The sequence below is a fragment of the Saimiri boliviensis genome, chromosome 3 (genome assembly GCF_048565385.1).
Source record: "Saimiri boliviensis isolate mSaiBol1 chromosome 3, mSaiBol1.pri, whole genome shotgun sequence".
NCBI classification, from domain to species: Eukaryota; Metazoa; Chordata; class Mammalia; order Primates; family Cebidae; genus Saimiri; species Saimiri boliviensis.
In genome coordinates this window covers 44,828,360-44,840,493 of record NC_133451.1, presented here as the reverse complement: position 1 = coordinate 44,840,493, position 12,134 = coordinate 44,828,360, and the positions used below count along the sequence as shown (strand labels likewise).

Below are 12,134 nucleotides of genomic sequence, written 5' to 3'. Positions count from 1 at the left end.
ACTACCAGTGAGGCTTTTATTTTTAAAGATGGCATTGAACTTCTCACTGTTCCCTGAGCACGTCATTATATTTAACAACTCTTTGGCCTCGCACACGTTTTTTCCTGTTCTTGTTATGATTACCTCCTCCTTTGCCAACTGGAGATATTTTATTTATTCAAAGCCAAGCTCAAATTTCTTTCTTTCTTTCTTTCTTTTTTTTTTTCTGATTTCTTTCTAGGTTACTCCAAGTCCTCAGTCCTCCTTATCCCTGTGCTCCACCACGTGGTGTTCATACATTTTTTTTTGTTATGACATTGTACATGGGCTTATGAAAATCTTCCCGACTTTTTTATTTTTATTTTTACTGCAGTGTGAGCTACTAGAAGGCATAATTTGTGTCTGTTCATTTCAGCAAGATTTCCCAAGTACACACTAAGTGCTCCTCACCATCTTGGGGCTGAAATACGTAGGCGTAGCCCTCAAATTGCTCACAGGGTATTGGAGGACAGCTAAGGAAATAGTTCATTTTAAAACAGTACAACAATGCTTTCATTGAAGTATTTATGAATTAATATGATATCAGAGGGAGTGAGGGTGGTAGATAAAGAGTTTGTTATGGCTTTTAGGGAAAAAAAAAGATAGCCAAGGTGAACAAATAAGGATTGGCTAGCTACAAAATGGAAAAAGTATGTTTTAGCACAAACTGGAAGAGCTTGTTGAGTTTAGTAAAATGTGGAATTTCAGTATAACTGGAGCCTAGAATGCTTTTAAAAATTCTGGGAGGGAGGAGGCTAGAAAAGCATTCAGAGCCAGGCCATAAAGGTCATAAAGACTATGAAGGTCGTAGTCACCACCAAAAAGTTATAGCTGAATGCCCAAATGATAATTTAAAGTGTGGTGTTTTCTGTTACTAGACAACTTATGATTGCATGACTTTTTTGGGTGCGTTGATTTTCCTTAAAATATAACTATTATACATATATTTATACATGTATACATTTTACATACATACTACACATTCTTTAAAAAATAACTATTAATATTTAAAAATTACTATATTTAAATATAACTATTCTATAAAATAAAATCTGTTTATATAACTATAAAGTATACTGATGGTTAGTTTAATGTAGTTACCTAGATGCACACATGTAAATGCACAAACAAAAGTCACTGACACCTGTGAATTTAAGGCTTAGGGTATTGTTTGCAGGTTGCTGCCATAAGACATCTGCGAGCTTTTCTGTCATCAGCCTCTGCTAATGATCCCTTTCTTCTTATGTCTCATCAGAAACATTATGGTTCAATATCCTTCATTTAATTTACAATGACTTCCGTTTTTCATTTATTAATAAGCAAAGTATTGTATATTTCCAATAAGCAAAGTACTGTATATTTCCTGTGTTTCAAGTAGTTTTTTAGATGCCAGCGACATAGCATTGAAGAAGTTGGTCACTGTCCTTGTTCTCAGTGTGGAATGAAAGTTGTCCAGATATGGGGGGATAGATAAGACTGATCAGCAGAGGTTAATGAGTTTGCATAGTAAAATGCAGCTTGATAAATCAGAGGCCTGAGATGTACGTATGTCATTGATGTGGCAGCAGAGAGGGGTGTGTGTGTTGGGGCATAGGTGTGTGGATGTGGTGAAAATTATTGTAAGCAAGGCTAGAGAAGAGGCCTTGGAGGGCCTTGGAGGCTGTGAGAGTGTACTTCATGTCAAGGACTTTAGAAATGCAGGTGAATGAAATCAGCAACATTTTATTCTTTTAAACTTCCTTCCCCACATCATGGCAGTATTTCAGTGCATACCATAGCTTAAGGAGTCCAGGCCACACTCGGCATCAGTCTTTTAGGCCATCTATTAGATGCTCTCTCCTTTTCCACACCTTTTTCACAGGTAAGGAATATACTGTGGGGACCGGCTAGAATCTAATCTTCCTCTTTTATTTTCTGTGTTTTTCAAAGAAGATGATGCAAGGGTAAAAGAGAGTAGTAAAAGGGGAAAATATCTTTTTACTTAACTGATTCTATTGGTAGCTCTCTTAGCAATCTATGCCATTTGTATGGTTGGTAGATGAATTCTGGATCTCCCGTGGGGCTTACTTGTGATGTCTTCTCAGTGACCTCCTTATTGCAGTAACCAAAAACACAGGTGGCTGACTCTCCAGTGGCATTCTCTGTGGTACTGTGTGACCGCTGCCTATGGAACTTTATGGCATTTACTTGCTGGGTGTCTCTACCTTGTCAGGCTACCCTTTTGTTGAGTATGGGGAGAGGGAGAAGGATCTTTCGAAGATGATTTATGTCAGCCTATCTTCTTCCTTGGTGTCTAAACTATTTTCTAAGAACTTTGCACATATTATTTCTTTTCTTTTCTTTTCTTTCTTTTTTTTTTTTTTTTGAGACGGAGTTTCGCTCTTGTTACCCATGCTGGAGTGCAATGGCGCGATCTCGGCTCACCGCAACCTCCGCCTCCTGGGTTCAGGCAATTCTCCTGCCTCAGCCTCCTGAGTAGCTGGGATTATAGGCACGCGCCACCATGCCCAGCTAATTTTTTGTATTTTTGGTAGAGACGGGGTTTCACCATGTTGACCAGGTTGCTCTCGATCTCTCGACCTTGTGATCCACCCGCCTCGGCCTCCCAAAGTGCTGGGATTACAGGCTTGAGCCACCGCGCCCGGCCCATATTATTTCAATTCATCCTAATAAGAGTCCTAGGAAGTAAGTTCTATTTTTCTTACCATTTTACAGATTAGTTAACTGATATAAAAAGGGGTTTGCCAACCTGCTCAAAGCCAGGTTCCCTGATCTACCTGACTTGAGAACCTGTGCTTTTAACATCTATTTCTTATTGCTTAATACATATCATTATTATCTGAATTTGTGTTTGAGTTAGTTTTAGTTGTGAAAAGATTTTTTTTTTTATTATGGACATTTAAAATGTACAACATTATACTTTAGTGCACTTAGAAGAGTAAGTGGCTACTGTAGTCAAGTAAAATTAACATCTCCAATATTTTGCATAGTTTCCTTTTCTTGCAGTAAAAGCAATATTATAATTATAGTCTTTATGTTGTATCTTAGATCTGTAGAAATTCATCCTACGTATCTAAGCCTTATACCCTTTGATTGACACCTCCCGGTTTTTCCCTCTTCACATCTCATTCCTGGTAACTAGTATCATTTTATTATATTTCTATGCATTCAACCAACCAACCTACCTACCTTCCTTCCTTTCTTCCCTTTTCCCACATGTAAGTGAGATCATACAATATTTTCCTTCTGTGTCAGGCTTATCTTACTTAGCTTAATGCCCTCCATGTTCAACCAGGTTGTTGCAAATGATGGGATCTCCTTTTCTAAGACTGAATAATATTTCACAGTGCATATATTCCACATTTTAAAAATTTATTCATGCATTGACAGACACTTAGAATGTTTTTGTATATTGGGTAGTATGAATAATGCTGCAGTGAACATGTGAATACCAACGTCTTTAAAGGTCATGATTTTATTTCTTTGGGGTACATACCTAACAGAAAGATTCCTCGACCGTATAGTAATTCTGCTTTTAATAATTTGAGGAATCTCAATATTGTTTTCCCTAATGGATGCACCAACTTGCATCCCCACCTGCAGTGTACATGGATTCCTTTGTCTCTGTCACCTGTTGAACACTTGTAATCTCTTGTCTTTTTGATAATAGCCATCCTAACAGCAGTGAGGTGGTTTTAATTTGTAATTCTTTGATGATTAGTGATGGCTTTTTATATACTTATTGACCATTTTTGTGTTTTTGTTGGAGAATTGTCTATTCAGGTCCTTTGCCCATAGATGATTTGTTAACTATTGAGTTGTGTGAGTTTCTTATATATTTTGGATATTAATCTCTTATCAAATATATAATCTGCAAGTATTTTCTCCCACCCCATAAGGCTACCTTTACATTTTGTTGATTGTTTCCTTTGCTGTACAGAAGTTTCTAGTTTGATGTATGCCCACTTATTTATTTTGCTTCTGTTGCCTGAACTTTTGGAGTGATATTCAAGACATTTATTGCCAAGATCAATGTCAAAGAGCCTATCTTCTCTTCTAGGAGTTTTAGTTTCAAGTCTTACATTTAGGTGTTTAGTCTGCCTTGAGTTAATTTTTGTGTATGGGATAAGATAGACATCCAATTTAATTTTAGTGCATATGGCTGTTCAGTTTTTCCAACATCAGGTTTTGAAGAAAATACCCTTTTTAGAGATTCCAAAACTCCAGTCTCAGTCCTACAACTTAGTTCTTCCTATAACTTTTCATAAGCCATGAGAAATGTCCATTTATTGATCTATAAAAGAAGAAAATTTTATTCTGATATTCTGCCTTCAAGGGTTGTTTTGTATATGGTACAATGAATGAAAAGACCATGGTGTTTAGAAACACAGAATTTGAGACCAAATTTTGCCTCTCTGTCTTTTTTTAAGTAAATATTAGTTTTGAAGTATTTCCCACTAGTGAAATTAGGATAATTTTGCATATTCAATAAGGTTGTTATAAATTTTAAATTACACATATCGAAGTAAATTACTGTCTACATAACTATTAATTATAGTGAATACTTTTATTAGATATATTCTAATTATCTCCTGTTAGAATATGAATCTGTAGTATAATTTTCTAATTTGATAGTAAAATTTGCCTTGTCCGAAGTTCCAAAAAGAATGCCCAAAACATCTTACCTCCACAGTGTTTGGAATGTGCAGTAGCTGTGTTGTTCTGCAACTGTAGTTTGTGCGAACTTCGTTGTATAATAGGGCTTGTACTAATTGGGTTTGTTGGCGCTTTGCTGATAGGTTCTTAAGATTCTCATTTTTTTGCAACTTTGCAATGCAAATACAGTACTGAATTTGTTGTATAGACCCCTTTGAGTACCAACTGAAAATATTTGAGCTTAATTATTCTTGTGTATTCCAAGGATGATTTTTTTTTTAAATTGCTGCATACCTGCTTCATAGACTACATGTTCCTCGTTAGAGAAGAAACACACTGATTGGAATTTACACAATGGAGACTAGCTTTTATTAGCAAAAAGAGTATAATGAAATAAATGTTGATATTTTAAAATAAATATAGAAAATCAAAGTAAATGAGACATCACTCCAGAAGCAGTCCTATAATTTAGTTGTGTTTTAGTGAGTGGTTAAAATCCTTCAGGAATTGGCTACAAGCATTGATTTATAATTAATATAGTCAGGCAGTAAAGAATATGATGCTGTCATTAAGTTAATGTGTCCTTTAAATCATGTTTATATAACAAACTGTGCAATAGTTTAAAGAGAGTGATTTCTTTGTTTCCTGGACAAATTATGTATATAATGCTTAAGGGGTCTACTGTATAAATGGAGATTTTTAGTAGTGGCAAAAAACCTTTGACTGGAAACTGAATCATTGTATTCTGTCACTTACAAACTTGAAAATAGGAAATTCATTGAATTTATCTATAATCCCATCTGTGAATGGAGGAAATTGGGTTACATTTCCTGTAAGGAATTTTTGAAAACTTGGGGTGTATGGGTTTTTCAATAGTATAGTGTTACCCAACAGTCAGTCTCACTTCTCCTGTGTATAAGTCATAGGATAGCTTCAACCTAATGTATCCTTGTGGTTTTTTTTGTTTCTTATTAAATTTGCACCTTAGTTTTATGTGTATTCTCCAATGCATTGTGTAATTCATCCTTTTTAAATTGATTTCTTATAGAATCTCAGTTCACAGATCTAAGCCTTTAAGTTTGTATGAAGAAGTTAGACTGTTTTTTACTTTTTTGGTAATTTTCTTATAAAACACAAATTGTGTAATAACTGTGTTAGTATGTACTCATGAAAAACCTGAAGTTAATTTTAAATGCACTTTTCAAGAATATTATTTTCAAATACTGAGAGTGTGCATTTTACAAGCATTTAAGGAAATCACATGAAAATAATTTATTTGGAAATCTTGTTGTATTTAGTGGCTATGCAATGAATATTATTTTATTGAAATGTCTTCTTTACCTGTCTTTTTAATCTAGAAAGCAAAATATACAAAAACTAGACAATCAACTATATTTGTTTATGTATCCATATATCTATATTTTATACTAATATATAAACATATAAAATGTGGACTAAACTGAACAATTAAAAATAAATATTTAAGGAGTAATTATTATATTTATCAAATAAATACATTTATTTTTTCTATGACTTAAAATTTTTATATTTCTAGTAATTAATATGTTTAAGTACAGTTTATTATTTTTAATATTTTTCTTAGATACATTATGTTGTAGCAATTAAAAGATAGGATTCTAAATTTATATCATGTTCATACTTGCCTTAATGACTATTATAGATTCAAATTTAAGAAGTGCGTCATTGGCTATTAGTTACTGACTTATCATGCTATTTTTTAAAAATTTATCCGCCAACTTTAGAGATTTGTCTTTGTGTTCTGGATTTTTAGTTTTTAAAACAACTTATTACTTGCAATGGTCTGATGCTATCACTGACCATTTTAAATTACAACATGCGCTTCAGATGAAACTTATAAACAGTGGGCATAAACCCATATTTTAAACAGATAATTGTAAATGCTTTTTGGAGTTTTTTTTTTTTTTTTTTTTTTTTAGGTTGCTTACCATTTTTTACCTGGCTCATGTAGAGCTCCTTAGGCAGAGAACTGGTATTTATTTTTCTCGTTTTCTACTTTTGTTTGTACAATTATTTTATTCCATAGCATTTTATCAGTAATCTTCTGAAGCCAATTGCCTATTTTCATTAGAAATAGTTTAATCAAAACGAAGTATTATACATTCACCTAACTGGACACAATCACAGTACACTGATAGTAAATGCATTCACTAACCCATTTCCTGTTGTTGTCCCTTCTTTTCCCATAGAATTCCTTATAAACATGACCTTAATTTACTTATTTGCATTCTTACTCTTAACAATGTCTATATCATTCTATATACTATCTTTTAGTGAATCTTCAGTTACTTTTTATATTTAAAAAGTATATATATATATATAAAAATCAAAATTTTAATATTTTCTTCCTGGACCCAAGCACATATACACACTTTACTTTGTAAGCCACTATTATTCTAAGCTGATTATCCTGTTTCCACTTAAAGGCTCACTCTTCGTTTAGGTATAATACAGTTGATAATAGTTATATTAAATAAGCTATAAACAACCTGCTTTCCTGAGATTAGACTCATGTAACTTTCACTGAAATTTCAGATGACCTCACACTATTCATTCACCAACATCTTTCACTTTTCTCTCACAGAGGCCTAGTGTGCTCAGTTGCAGTATTTTTCTTAATTACATTATGTTGTGGCAATGAAAAGATATGGCTCATGTTCTTTACCTCTTCCTATAGCCATGTTTTCCCATTTCACTTTGAAGCGCCCTTTCACTGAGAGTTGGGGTTAGCTGCTATACCACTTGTCCATCAATTTAACTATGTACAATGCTTTAGCCAATAAGATGTTAAAACATGTTGCAGAAGCACTAGCTTTAAATGGGCTTGTGCATTGGAGTGTCTGAGGCAGGACAATAGACAGTTCTTACTGAGCTGAATTGCCCCAGCAGCCCTATGCAATGACCGCCTAAATCAGACAATGTTCATCTAACTCACAGACCTATGAGCAAGCTCAGCTAAGATTAACCTGAGCCCAGGTGAGATCAGCCAACTTCCAGCCTCATGACTTCTAAATGAATAATAAATGGTTGCTTTTTAAGCTCCTGTATTTCCAGTATTGTTTTTAATACAACAATAGCTAACTTATATTAGCTAGTCTCTAAGTTTTCCTGGTTAAACTAGATTTCCAAAGGCATTTAAATTCAGGAGTGGAGAGTACTCTATGCTTTATTCACTTGTACCTTATGTTCCCTCCTCAACTCATTTGCATTCTGACTTCTATGCTCTCTCTTTCTAAGTCTTTATGACCTTTCAGTAACGTTTGTTATTTATGAATTCTATATACTTCTTACATTTTCTTTTGGTTTGATACATTTTCTTCCTTCTACTTCGTGTATGCTTTCATGTGTGTTCTTTTATGGTTCCTTTTAATTTTCTAGAGTTTTTCTTTTATTTATTTTTATCAGTTGATCATACAATCTAATATGTTATCTCTTCTATTCTTATAATTTTAATTCACTTGTAAAAACAATATAGCCTTGGGAACATGTTCAATATTAGTAACCACAATAGATATAAATGGACTGAATTATTATGAAAGGATGGAGATGGTCATGTTCAACAACAACAAAAAAACTCTTAAATTTTTTATGAATTGCAAAAAATTGTTCTATAGTGCCTAATATCTTATTACAACTGTAGTAAAATCAAACATTAATGATTAAATATAAAAAAGGGACCAATACATTTAGAAATACAAAAACACAGTTAAAAATGTTTTCTATGTAAAGAGGAAGGAAAGCCATGATAGAAATTATAAAGTATTTTCAACTGGACAATAAAGAGAACACTATGAATTAAACCTTATGATGTAACTATTATAATAATGACTTTGAAATTGAATAGGCCAACAATAAAAACAAAATAGAAATCAGAAACAAACCCATACCCATATGGATACTGGATATATTATAGAAATATCATTGCATATGTGTGGGGAAAAAAATGGACCAGTCAATAAATGGTGCTGATAAAGCTGGTTTTCTATTATTAGAAAAAAATGTTGGACCTTGATCTCATATCATATATAATAATGCAGGGTAGATTTAAGGTCTTCACGTAAAAAGCAGAGGTTTTTTTTTTTTTTATATCCATTGAAGATAATAAGGGAATATGTTTATGATATTTTAAATAGCTTTAGTTTGACTCTTGTTGAGTTGTATATTAGTTAACAAAGTGTTAGTATGGAGACTACATAAAGAATCATCATAACTTAGTAAGAAAAAGACAGACAACCTAAAGGGAAATTGAGTAGATGAAGTCATCAGACAATTTATAAAGGAGAAAACTATAATTTTTAATAAACATGAACATATATTAGTTTTTACTACTTAACAGAGGAATCCACATGGTTGCACCATTACCTGTTTCACACTAATAATGTCTAAAATGAAATATTCTGTCTCTACCAAGTAGTACATAAACAAGAACATTTATACCCTTCCATTGAGAATAGAAATTTACACACTTCTTAGAAGTGTGTAAATTTAAAAATATCTTCTTATTTTGAAGATGCACATATACTAAATTCCAGTAATCTTACTTATAAATTTAGTCTAAGACAGTGTCAGCATACTACAGCCCATGGGAAAAAAGCTGTCAGCTGCCTATTTTTGTAAACAGAGTTTTACTGGAACATAGCCATGCTTATTCATTTATGCAATCTATGGTTGCTTCCACATTGCAGTGGTGGAGTTGAATAGTTGTGATACTAACCATATGGCCCACAAATTCTAAAATGTTTATTGACTAACCCTTAATGGAAAAAATTTGCTGACCTCTGATCTACGGTAACTCATCTTATAACTTTGTATTACAAGTGTTGAACAAGAATATTTGTAGCAATATTGCTTGTGACAGTGACAAATTTTTAATAAGAAAAAATAAGGATTAGAAAAAATGATGACTTTATTGTGAAGTGATCTTCCAATATAATGCTATAAAGTAGTGAAAATGAATCAAAGGGCTAAATATATTGCCATGCGTAAATCTCAGCAAAGTAGCTAAAAGATGCAAATGTCAGAAAAATATACAACGTATATTTACATGTATATGAATGTTTAAAATGTGACACATTGTATATTTACGTAGTCAATTTGAAAGTACATGTGTGGGAAGGCTGTACACTAAATTCGACATACTTATTTCTTCAGGGACTAGGGGGCTGTGATTGAGAAGGAATAAACAGAAGAGAAAGGGCTTCAAAAATATTTGTGATGACATTTCTGTTAGGTGATGGTTACAAGGTATTTTTAATATTCTTTACAGTCTTTTTTATGACTGAAAAAAATAAAACACAAATGAAAACCATGGTCCCTTTCTTGAAGATGTATAGACTATTCAGGAGGCAGAAAAGCAAATGTATAATTCCAGTGATGATCTTGAAAGAATTAAGAGCTCTATAGAAATACAAAGAAAGCTGGCTATGCTTTTTGCATGTGTTCAAGAGACTGAGTCAGGTGGAGATCTTGCTTTATTTGAGGAATGGCGAGGAGTGGGGACTGTTAAAACTGTGTAGAACTGTAGATTATAACATGAATTTACATGATGACAGTGGGAGAAAAAGACTCAAACTATGTTAAATAGACTGGCAGAGCACACCTGGGACACTGTGAGCTCTCAGATAAATAACAATTCTGGAAACAGTTTTTAAGAAATTTAAATAATTCTACAAGTAAACCAAACAACCTCATTTAAAAATGGGCAAAAGACATGAACAGACACTGCTGGAAAGAAGACATACAAGCAGGCAACAAATAGATGAAAAAATGCTTCATATCATCAATAATCAGAGATATGAAAATCAAAACCACAATGATATATTACCTTATATCAGTCAGAATGACCATTATTAAACAGTTAGTAAAATAATAAAACTAGATGCAGACTAAAGTGAACACCTACAGACACCTTTTCTGAGAATGTAAATTAGTTCAGCTACTATGGAAAGCAGTCTGGAGATTTCTCAAATAACTTAAAGCAGACCTACCATGAGACCCAGCCATCCCATTACTGGTTATATATCTTAAAAGAAAATGAATCATTTTACCAAAAAGACACATGAATGCATATGTTCATTGCAGCACTATTCATGATAGCAAAAACATGGAATTAATTTAGATGTATGTCAATGACAAATTGGATAAAGAAAATTTGGTTCACATGCACTATTGGATGGTAGGAAGCTTAAAAGAGAACAAAATCATGCCCTTTGCAGCAACATAGACGCTGCTAGAAGCTATAATCCTAAGGAAATTAATGCTGTAACAGAAAACCAAATAAGGCATCTTCTCACTTATAAGTAGGAGCTATTAGGTATTCATAGACATAAAGATGACAGCAATAGACACTAGGGACTGTTACAGGGTGGAGGGAAGGAGCAGGACAAGGGTTGAAAAACTAACGATTGGGTAATATGCTCACTCTCTGAATGATAGTATCCCAAACTTCAGCATCACACAATATACTCACGTAACAAACCTGCATGTATGCCCCCATTTCTAAAATAAAAGTTGAAGTTATTTAAAAAATAAAATAAATAAGTAAAATATATCATTAAAATGTAAAAAAAAAAAAAAATCACCTGCAACTTTGTTTGTAAACTTAAAGTATCTCCTAAGTAGTCGACCTCCAGAAAATGACTGTCATATCAATAGTTTCTGAAACAGATAAAACATACCCTCGTTTTACAGAAATAAAATATAGAATTTGAAGTTTTATAAAAAGTTCAAAAATGTATTAATTTTGCCTGGAAAAGTAAGTGTCATATATATTTATGTTAGGTTAGTATTTGAGGAATCCCAGATAAAAAAGAAATACTTGCATAAAACTTACAGTGCAAAGACTCATTTCTTTATTCATTATCTTTAAATTTTAGAGTTCCATTTAGATAAAGTTAAACATTAATAGAGATAACTAGATGATAGTAAGAGTGATAAGGTTATGGAATATTTCCTTAAGAATTAACAGCCCAGAACCTCTGTTCATATCCTACTTACATGCCATTACCTATAATTTTCACTTGTTAGTGTCATCACTGTTTCAATTTTTGAGGGACCACTAGGATTCATGTACTTAATTCAGATTTATATAAATGATTTTCTAAGTCATAAGTATATGGCCTTTTAAATCTGTTCTTTTTTGCAAACATTACTTTAGTAAAATTGCTATTGCTACATTGTTTATTTTCAAACAAGTAATGACTCTGTTTTTGTGCTCAAAGGACAGTTTCTGAATTTCCAATCTCAGGTGTGTAATTGAACATTTTAATTATTAGTAGTATGTTTATAACAACATACATTGACAAAAAAATTAACATCCAACAGATTGTAAATATTAATCATAATTGTGCATTGTATAGCTCATCTAAAATGTATATGTTGTCTTAAGAAAGATAGATAGGGAAAGGTAGAGACAGAGGTAA

General features: G+C 32.7%; 1 protein-coding gene across 7 annotated transcripts in view; it reads left to right on the top strand.

The window, feature by feature from the left end:
- Positions 1-12,134, top strand: part of GABRA2 (gamma-aminobutyric acid type A receptor subunit alpha2) — a 146,135-nt gene that overhangs the window by 70,015 nt on the left and 63,986 nt on the right. The window lies entirely within an intron of this gene.